The 10490-nt window shown below is 46.4% G+C and overlaps 1 long non-coding RNA gene across 1 annotated transcript; it reads right to left on the bottom strand.

Annotated features, from left to right (window-relative positions):
• Nucleotides 1–9582: 9582 nt before the first annotated feature.
• LOC107181970 lies at nucleotides 9583–10476 on the bottom strand. Its single transcript, XR_001512685.1, has 2 exons — nucleotides 10379–10476; nucleotides 9583–9638 (listed from the first exon to the last, which is right to left on the bottom strand). It is a non-coding gene; the product is annotated as an uncharacterized LOC107181970 (long non-coding RNA).
• Nucleotides 10477–10490: the final 14 nt, after the last annotated feature.

Here is a 10490-nt window from a genome sequence, read left to right as displayed (position 1 = left end):
TATAGTAATCATTTAATAAATATTGGTTATTATTTTTCTCTACCTTTCTTCTTCTTTTTTTAAAAATATATTTTATTGGGTTTTTACAGAGAGGAAGGGAGAGGGATAGAGAGTTAGAAACATCGATGAGAGAGAAACATCGACCAGCTGCCTCCTGCACACCTCCTCCTGGGGATGTGCCCGCAACCAAGGTACATGCCCTTGACCAGAATCAAACCTGGGACCCTTCAGTCTGCAGCTGACGCTCTATCCACTGAGCCAAACTGGTTAGGACTACCTTTATTCTTCTTGATTGCAAATCTTTGAAAACCAAATAAATAATGGATTAATAGATGATAAATGATACCCCATTATGTATAAAAAGACTCAAACCTTCTTAGCTAGGTTCCTGAGACCCCTCCCACCACCACCACCTTTGTTCAAACCTAGATGCTCCACCCACTTCTTCCTCGTGTGAAAAACTGTGTTCTGATGGAGGAATTTCCAATATAGGATCTGAGAAACCCTAATTTTTAAAGGCATTTGGAGGTTCCACAGAGATTTGGCTTTAGTTTTTGTATAAAGACATACTCTTCAAATGCTTAATAAAGTGTCACACATTCACAGAAATGTTATGAACTGAATTATAACACATTAGAGGTTACTATATGATAAACATGTGTGCTAATTGACATATTTTCTCTAATGATTAAAAAGCTAAAATTTGAGCCTTCATAATATATGCTAATGAAATATTGTCTTTCTGAATTTCATATATTGGGTTTGTTTGAAAATGGCAGGGGAGCTCTCTACAAAAAAAATGTTTGAAAATTATCAGTAAAATGGAAAAGGTCACAAAGACCTAGGTCCCAGTCCCTAGTATGCTACTTCCTTCCCCAAGTTTCTCAACTACTTTGGGCCTCCATTTCCTCATATATGTGCATATATATCAATCACACAGGTGACTGACAATAGGTTTAAATAAAGAATATATGAGAAAACGCCTAATACTGCACCTGACAGAACTTTGGTAATATCAAAAACTAATGCTTATTGAGTACTAACTATAGGTAGGCCCTGAACTAAGAATTTGCATATATTATTACATTTCATCCTTGCATCAACCCTGGAAAGCTTTACCCTTAATTTCACTTATAGATGAGGACCCTGATGTTTGGGATGATTGAGAATTTGCCAAGGGTCACAAATCCATAGCTGTGGAGTTGGGTTTTGAATCTAGGCAGTCAAGCACTAGAGCCTGCACTTTAAAAAAATGAGCATCTACTAGGTGTCTGGTACTGTTTTCAGGCCTTTTACATGTTCTAAGTCATGGAATTCTCACAACTGCTGTAGCAAATCGTGCATTCCACGAGACTAGTGCAATGTGCCTTTGCACAGGAGGTGGAGTCTGCTTCCCCGTCCTTTGAACCTGGGCGGGCCATGTGATTTGTTTGACCAATAGAATGTGACAGAAGTGACACTGTGACTTCTGGGTTTAGGCCTTCAGAGGCCTTGCAGCTTCCTTCGTCATCTCTTTAAAAGTCAGCAACCATGTAAAGAAGTCTGAACTATCCTGCTGGAGAGGCCTGTGGGGGAAGAGAGGCCCCGAAGGATGAGAAGCCACCTGGAGGAAAACCAAGGCTTCCTGGCCAGCAGCCAGCCAGCACCAACTGTCAGGCTTGTCACTGAGGCCGACTTGGATGTTCCGACCCCAGCAGAGTTTCCAAATGAATGCAGCTGCAAGAGTGAATGCAGCCAGCACCGTGGAGAGTGGAAGAACCTCCCACCATGAAAAATGTAAAGTTACAAAAACAAAAAGCCATGGTGTTTTTAGCCACTAAGATGTGGGGTGGTTTGTGATATAGCAATAGATAACTGAAACAAATAAGGTGTGGACTACTATAGTGGACACTTGAATAATGAATTTTCCTAGTAGAAGTGGACCATACAGTTCAAACCATATTCAAGGGTCACTGTATTTTCCATCTGTGGCTGGGAATCCGTGTATGCAGAGGGCCAACTTACGTTTTATGCGGATTTTTTATTGTGCAGGTGGTTGGTGCTCCTAACCCTCGCGTTGTTCACGGGTCAACCATATTTCTTTATTTTACAAATGAAAAAACTGAGGTACAGAGGAGTTACCAGTAAATAAGTCACCAAGGATTAAGCCACTAATGAGTGACAGAGCCAAGGCTTGAACTGAGGCATTCCGGCTCCAGAGACCACATAAATAACCACTAGGAATTGGTCAGCTGGAAAGTCCCTCAACGATGTCCTGGACCTAGCCCCTGGAATCTGTGAGTATGTTACTTTACAGGTGAAAGGGACTTTGCAAATGTGATTTTGTTAATGACCTTGAGTGTGCATACTATAATCACAAAGGCCCTCGAAGGAGGCGGGGGCGGGGGGGCGGGGGCGCAGGGTCAAAGGCAGAGAGGAAGGTGGGGTGATGCAGGGGCATGAGCCAAGGAGTGAGGCAGCACCTGCAAAGTGGGAAAAGCCAGGAAACAGATGCTTCCCTGGAGCCTCCAGATCACCTGTCAGCATCTTGAGTCTGACTCTGGGCTTTTCACCTCCAAAACTGTAAAATAAGTTTTGTTGTCTTAAGCCACAAAGTTTGTGATCATTTATAACAGGTGCACTAGAAAACTAATACAGGCGACCTCTCCTTCTTCAAGGGAGCTGGACCCTTCCCACAGGAGCCAGCCAGGCCAGTCTCCTTGTCTCCTATCATGTTTCATGTCTCTGCGCTTCTCTAGTTCTTGAAAACCCCTTTCCCTCCATCTATTTAATGCATTTCTGCTCACCTCTTCCAGGAAGTCTTCTCTGATCACCCTAGCTCACACTGTTCTCTCTGTCCTGTCTCTACAGCACTGGATGTTCTGTACCTTCTTACTCAGCACTAACTAATAACAGTGCTAATGTGCTGGCGGGCAGCCCAGTGACATTTTTATGAGTGTGAGTCATCGAATCTGAGGACATCAGGCCGTAGAGGTCCCTAGAGAGTCTATCCCTTCATCTTATGGATGATGAAACCGAGTCCCAGGGAAGGGAAGAAAGCCACTTATCCAAGGTCACATATTCAGGCTTAAAGACAGGCCTTCTGACTTCAGATTCCTAAGCTCATCCATTTAGCAAGTGCTTATCAAGCCCTCATTATGGGCCCAGCACTGTGTTAGGTGCTGGGAAATCACTAATGATCATAAGCAGTTAAAGTCTCTGCTCCGGTTTGTAAGACAGATCAACATTGATGCAATAATCAAACATGTATAATTACTCACCATGATAAGTGTTCAGAAAGAAAGTTTCATAATGCAGGTTGTGGGAGTGTAAAACATAGAAAACTATTTTAAGCAGGAAAATCAGGAACGGCTTCTCTGAATAGATGACCATTGAGCAGAGAGGTGAGAAATGGAGAGTAGAGTCCACTGGATCTTTATAGGGGTAGAAGGAAGGAGAACAGTATTTTAGGCTGAAGGAATGATGTGTGCAAAATCCCAGGAGTAGGAGGGAGCAGAACAAGGGGTTGGGGAGAAGCCCAGGGTGCCTGGGGAGTCAAAGTGACAGGGAGAGAGGTAAGATGAGGCACAGAAGTTCACAGAGGTCAGACCACAGGGCCAGGAGGCAGTAGTGAAGTTTTGATTTTAATTCCACTGGCAAGGGGAGGCCCCAGGAAGGTTTTAAGCAGGGCAATGACATGTTCATATTTGAATTTTATGGTGTTTTCCCCCCAGCCAGGGCCTTCTCTTATCTCTATAGACATGTTAGAGATCATTATTATAGGGAGTTTTATGCCACTCTGTATTCCACTCTGTGCCTAGCCTTGTACAAAGCAGGTGCTCCATAAATATGTGTTGATTAACCTCTCAGCAGCATGTGACGCTGTTGATCATTCCCTTCCTCTTGAAGCCCAGGTCTTTGGCTTCCATGCTGCTGCATGCCCTGGCTTCTCTCCATCCTCTGACTACTCCACCTGCCCCCTACCACCACCATATTTAAGCATTGTTTCATCTTCATCCTCTTTTTTCTTTGTCGACACTCTCCCCTTTGGTCATCTTGTTACCTCCAACAAACTTGACCTCATCCTTCTGGGCAGAACTTAAGTTCCATGAGGACTGAAACTCTGTCTGGTTACTGTTGCATCCCCAGAGCATGGCACACAGCAGGCACCCAATAAATTATTTGATGGAAGCATATACTATATGATTGTTTATATGAAGCTCAAGAACACGCACAATCAATCTGTGATCAATGTCAGAATAATGGTTATGGGGAAATAATGACTGGGAAAGAACACAAGAGAACTCGTGGAGGGCTGGAAATCTTGATCTGGGTAGTGGTAACACAGGTGTCTGCGTATGTAAAAGTTCATTGATCTGGAAGCTTAGGATTAAGTTCTTTACTATATGTGTGGGATATCTCAATAGGAAGGTAAAAAATAATGCAATATCACCACTCTCCTGCAAGGGAATTCCTAATTTCTTACTACTTGACCTGTCCACCTAGATGCCCATCTCATGGTCTTACCCAGCCTCCCAAATCAGCTCTTCTCCTGAATTTCTGTTCCCAGTGTTGTCACCACTATGCTCCCAATTTATTCAGCTTCCACACCTCAGAGCCATCTTATCCATATGCCACCTCTTCTTCCCTTCTGCCTCAACCAGCTTTCCAAGACATAAACACAAGTGGTCCTGTGGTTACACAAGACTTTAACCCCCTGGTGTTACTCTTTAAATTATGCTATATAGCAAAACAAAAAGTATGGCAGGGTGAGGGTAGGGGATCTAATCTAGTCACAGAGATCTTTAAAAGCAGGGTCACCCTCATGAAGTTTGGCTCAGTGGATAGAGCGTCGGCCTGTGGACTAAAGGGTCTTGGGTTTGATTCTGGTCAAGGGCACATGCCCGAGTTGTGGGCTCAGTCCCCAGTAGGGGATGTGCAGGAGGCAGCCGATCAATGATTCTCCCTCATCATTGATGTTTCTATCTCTCTCTCCCTCTCCCTTCCCTTCTGAAACAGTCTTTCTTTTCCTATTTGCCTGAGTAATACCTATTTGTCCTTCCAATTCTGATCTTAGTGAGGATTTCCTCCAGGAAGCCTTCTCTGACCTCCCTGACTAGGCCAAACTCCTCACTTGGAGGCTCTTGGAGGCCCCTTTTCAGACCTCAGAAGTAACTTCTACCTCTTATTTAATTGCCATGATCGCCATAAGGACTGGGGCTGTTTCTGTTTCTGATCACCATCATGTCCCCAGGACAGAGCACAGTTTCTGGTCCAGAATTTGTGCTCAATAAATGTTTGTTAAAGGGAGGAATGAATGAAAGGAGTACAAGGACTCTGCTTTAGCCAAACTGATTGCTTTTCCTACAGATGCTTTCTCATCTCCACCCTTTGTTGACTCATATCCCTCCACCTGATATGCTCTCTTGCCAACTCTGTTCTGTAAATTCAACCCACTCCTGCTGGTCTCTACCAAGTAATATTGACCAATATTTTGGCTTTCAGGGGCTTCTACCTCCATCCTTCCCCATGCCCCGACCAAGAGTATCTGTAGTTTGTATTATTTCTTTCTGATTATGAAAATAGTGCATACACATTGTAGAAATTTTAGATAAAACAGATAATTCAAAATATAAAAGAGAAAAGAGAAACATTTCAAATATCACTTCCCAATGATAATTGCTGATTTTGCTATACCATGTGGGGTAAAAGTAGATTTACAGTCATTCATGCGGAAAATAATATAATATAATAATTAGTAAATAATCATCTATATATAAAAGCCTAAGCAACCATTATGACTGGAATGACCGGTCGGCCAGTCGCTATGATGCTCACTGACCACCAAGGGGCAGACGCTCAATGCAGGAGCTTCCCCCTGGTGATCAGTGTGCTCCCACAGGCAACCTCCCACAGCCAGCCAACCTCCCACGTCCCTCCCCCCGGCCACAGGCCCTGATCAGGAACTGGGTGAGATGGCCCTGATCACCAGCCAGGACTAGGGACCCCAACTGTGCACGAATTCGTGCACCGGGCCTCTAGTACAATAATAAACTCTGTTTCGTGTACTCACAACTGTAAACCTACTTATATCTCACCCATATATACACCCATTTTTCCATACATAATCATGGAAAATTTTTAAACCTTACAACAAATTAATGAGGTTTATATTGTTCTCAAATTACAAAAAAAGTTTCAGATAAATTCAATAACTTGCTCTAGGTCACCTAGAACTAGTAAAGAACTCAGAACAGAGCCCAGATTCCAGCCTCACTGACTTAGCCCCTGGCTCTCTCTGCTGTGCTCACTGTTCTTCCGGGCCCTTTTCCCTCTCCATCACTTACTCCTCTTACATCACTGCTCTCTCCCTTCAAGCCCAAAGCCCAAACTCCCTCTGACACACTCCTTTTAACCCAATCATTCCACTTCACTCTGGCATTTTTTTCTAGTAATAGAAGACCACTTTCAACCTAAATGTCCATCAATCTGGTTTAATAAGTAACAATACAGCCTCACAATAAAATACTACACAGTAAGTCAATCAATGATTCTCTCTCATCATTGATGTTTCTATCTCTTCCTCTCCCTTCCTCTCTGAAATCAATAAAAATATATTTTTAAAAAAATACTATACAAATAAAGAATGTCTTCATGCATTACTCTGGAATAATCTCTAAAGTAATTTGTTAAATAAAAAATATGTATAGTCTACTATCATTTGTGAATATAGAGAATATTTCTATATGTGTGCACAAAAATGACTCCGCTATTTGCTTCTGGAAGGGAGAATATAGATATTGAAAGTGAAGGGGGAGAAGGGATTTAATTTTCACTGTATACCCATGTATAGTGTTTAAATTTTTGCCATACACATACATTTAATAAGTTTTTAAAAAAGCAAAATATTCCAAGTTTTCTCTGATCATCCCACTGAGCTCATCTTTACTTCATGTATGTGAAAGTCCCGGTACATGGGTGAGCCCTGCTCCCCTCTTTCTATAGCCTCCCAAGTGAGGCTCACATATCAACCATTTTCGGAGCCCGAAGACTTTGTCTTTTCCACCAGACAAGTAGGATCCTGCAGTCACTTGAAGGAAAAGGCTTTTGTTCTAGCCCCAGCTGTGCCATTCGCTAGTTGTGTCACCTTGGAAAAGTCGTGTCACCTCTCTGACGGTAGATTCTGTCTCCTCCATCAGGTAGGTGAAGAGTTCTCCATCAGCCTCCTAACTTCAAATAGTCTGTCCCCTCTGCCGAGAAAATGGGAATCATCCCCCCTTTCCTATCTCGATAGCTCCTATCCATCCTTCAAGACTCAGCTTCATGCCACTCCTGAAGGAAGACCTCCCTAATCTCTTAGCTGAGGTCCTGACCCTGTGCTGTAGCTTCTCCATCACAAGCTCTATAAGACTTGGTGGGCATGACTTGTTCAGGGTTTGCCTCCCCATTAAGACTGCAAGTGCCATGAGGACAGGAACTGTACTGTGTTTATCATGCCTAGCACAGTGCCTGGCACATGATTCGGGCTCTGGCCACATCACCCTCATCCAGACCCCTCTCTTCAGTTCCTACTTTTTTTATTTTATTGACTTTTATTTTTTTTAAATATAGTTTATTGATTTTTTTTTTCCACAGAGAGGAAGAGAAAGGGATAGAGAGTTAGAAACATCGATGAGAGAGAAACACTCATCAGCTGCCTCCTGCATACCTCCTACTGGGGATGTGCCTGCAACCAAGGTACATGCCCTTGACCAGAATTGAACCTGGGACCCTTCAGTCTGCAGGCCGACGCTTTATCCACTGAGCCAAATGGTTAGGGCTATTATATTGACTTTTAGAGAGGGGGAGAAACATCAATTTGCTTCTCCGCCTACCTATGCATTCATTGGTTGACTCCTTCATGCACCCCTACCAGACCTAAGCGCAACCAGCAACCAGGACTACGCTCCAACCAACCGCTCCAACCAACGGAGCCACCAGGCCAGGGCAGATCCTACATATTGATAGGCTCCCCCTGGCCACTCATGAAAGAAGGGTGGCACTGGGGAAGGTGCCTCTCCCGTCCTGTTCTTCCCCTAAAGTCTCTCAGCCCACTGGGGCATCAGAGCCTGTGATCTTCCTCACCATCCAAAGCCAACTCCTGCAGGTTCCAGTCCCATCTAGGTCCAAAGCAAACTCCAGTCCCATCTAGGTCTCTCACTCAGGGGAGGGCCGCACCCAAGCCAAGCTGGGCCCCAGACCCATTCCCTGCCCCCAGCCCAGCCTGAGAACATGGTGGCCCAGCCCAGCCTGGCAGGCCGGGCCCATCAATCGTGCTCCCAGGGGTACGAACCAATTTCTCTTGCTTTCCTGAGCCTGTCTCCCTGGCGGAGCCTGGAGGAGCCTTCAATCGCATTAATCCCAGGCTGGCGGCGGTGACGAAGACGGATTTCTCCACCAAACGATCCATTTGTATCTCTCGTGCACTCACTTGGTTTTTTTTTTCTGTGCGGATGTTCAAAATATCATGAAAAAGGCGTTAGTCGGGTAGCTGTGGCGCAGCGAAATAATAGAGTGATCCGGCAATGCGCTCCTGACCTTGCAGGACAGCTAATCCATCCGCACATCTATCTTAATTATTCCCGGTTACAAAAGAGAAACTCCACCATTCATTCATTCCAGACTGGCAATTCCATTTTCCATCCCCACTCACGCCCCATCCTTTCTCCACCATTCCCCTAGCCAGATAGGCCCATTCACCAGTGCTGCGGCAGTCCCCCCTCGCACCCCAGTCTTGCCACTTCTGAGCCCACCCGAAGGCAATCCAGGGCCTAGCGCACTGACTCTTGAGATCAGAAGAGAGGCACTCTAGCTCGCTTCCCCACAAGTCGGACCTTGGCACCGGAGGAAGACTAGCTACCAACTCAATGAAGATCCACCGGGACATACACACACACACACACACACACACTGGCAGCCATAGACTCATCCGGACTCTGACAGTCAGCCCTCCTCCCATACAGACATTTGTAGACAGACCCAACCCAAAGCGGACCATTTTGACTCTCCTGCTGCCCTGGCACAGCTGTTGGGACAGATGCTGGGATGGGCATTTTGACTAAGGGTAGGTGCCATGGGGGATGTCTTGGTCTGCCTGTCTCCCATCCCCAAAGACAAAGACCCCACCCACTGTATCCTCTCAGGCTTCCTCATTCGTACAACCTACGCAAGTAAGAGCTAGAGGAGCAAGGTGGAGTGTGGGAGAGGAAGAGAGTAAAAGACGGGAGGCGTGAGGAGAAGTGAGAGAGAAAGAAGGAAAGGGAGGATGGGGGTGGTGTGGTGAGAAGGTCATTGACGTGACATGTGAGTGTCTGTCTGTGTAACACAATTTGACTGATTGTATCGGATTCACTTTGGGGCTGCCTGTGCCTGTCTCTAAAGCCCTTTCTAATTCTACCCTTAATGTACAATTTTTCAGATCCCTCATTCTAATGATTTTAATGCAATCAGCAAAACTAGGCATGTAATTGTCTTGGCTCTGTGCTTGGCCATGGGGGCTCCTGGGAACCCTGGCTCCCAGTTCGCATGCTTCCCCCACCAATCCTTCCCTCTCTCGGTTGTTACCTCTCCCCTCAGCCTCTGTCAGCTAGTACAGAGTGAGACTTTCCCAGCTTCAGGGGCTCCAGGAAGAAAAAGCGGGCATCTCAGTCCCAAATCTGAGTGAGGAAAGGACGCAGTGTGTCTGTCTAGGCCAGAACTAGGCAGGAGGGACTCTCTGCTGGCCCAGCCCTGGCTAGATGTGGGGGCTTAGAGAAGGGGGGCTCCCTGGAAGAGCTCAGTGGCTCTCCCCCCCTTCCCAGAGCAGCCTGGGCTGGGCCTGTGGGGCAGCGAGCAGGGGAAGGGCCATTTGTCCTGAGACAATGGGAGAAAAGGGGTCTCAGAGCGGCTGTTGAGAGTCAATTTGTAGTAGTGACGGCTGAGGTTGCTCCAAAGGCTGGGAACAGCTGGAGCTCAGGGTGACTGATGGGTGGGCCCAGGAGAGGGGCCATCGGTCTGGCAGACACAAAGGCCCCGATGGTGCGCGGGTGGGGCCTGTCAAAATCATTAATTGCCCAAGATGGGAGCCCCTGACTTCAGATGGGACCAGCATGTAGGGGGAAGAGGTCAGGAGCTACCCCTCCCTCCCCGCAGCCCCTCTTAGGAAACTCAACTACCCACACCCCCTTATTTACATAGACACCCCCCCTACCCCCCAGTCTTCCAGGTCCCTGGCCTCATTCCAGTGAGAGGCCGGTTCCGTCCGGTTTGAGCAGCTCTGGCTCCGGCCAATCCTGGGCCTGGCAAGGCCTCTCCCGGCCTCTTTGAGAGACTCCCCCCCCCCCCCTCCAGCTTTGCAGTCTCCACACAGCGCTTCACTCACTTCTCGGGGAACAGAACAGCCTCAATTCAGGACCAGGAGAGAGCGCCCCTCCATTTCAAAGGGGAGAAACTGAGGCCCGCGGTGATGCCTCCCGCTTCCTGCTCCAGGCCTT

The sequence above is a fragment of the Myotis davidii genome, unplaced genomic scaffold (assembly GCF_000327345.1).
Source record: "Myotis davidii unplaced genomic scaffold, ASM32734v1 scaffold332, whole genome shotgun sequence".
NCBI classification, from domain to species: domain Eukaryota; kingdom Metazoa; phylum Chordata; class Mammalia; order Chiroptera; family Vespertilionidae; genus Myotis; species Myotis davidii.
The sequence above is the reverse complement of the archived record's forward strand: the minus strand, read 5'-3'. Positions and strand labels throughout refer to the sequence as shown.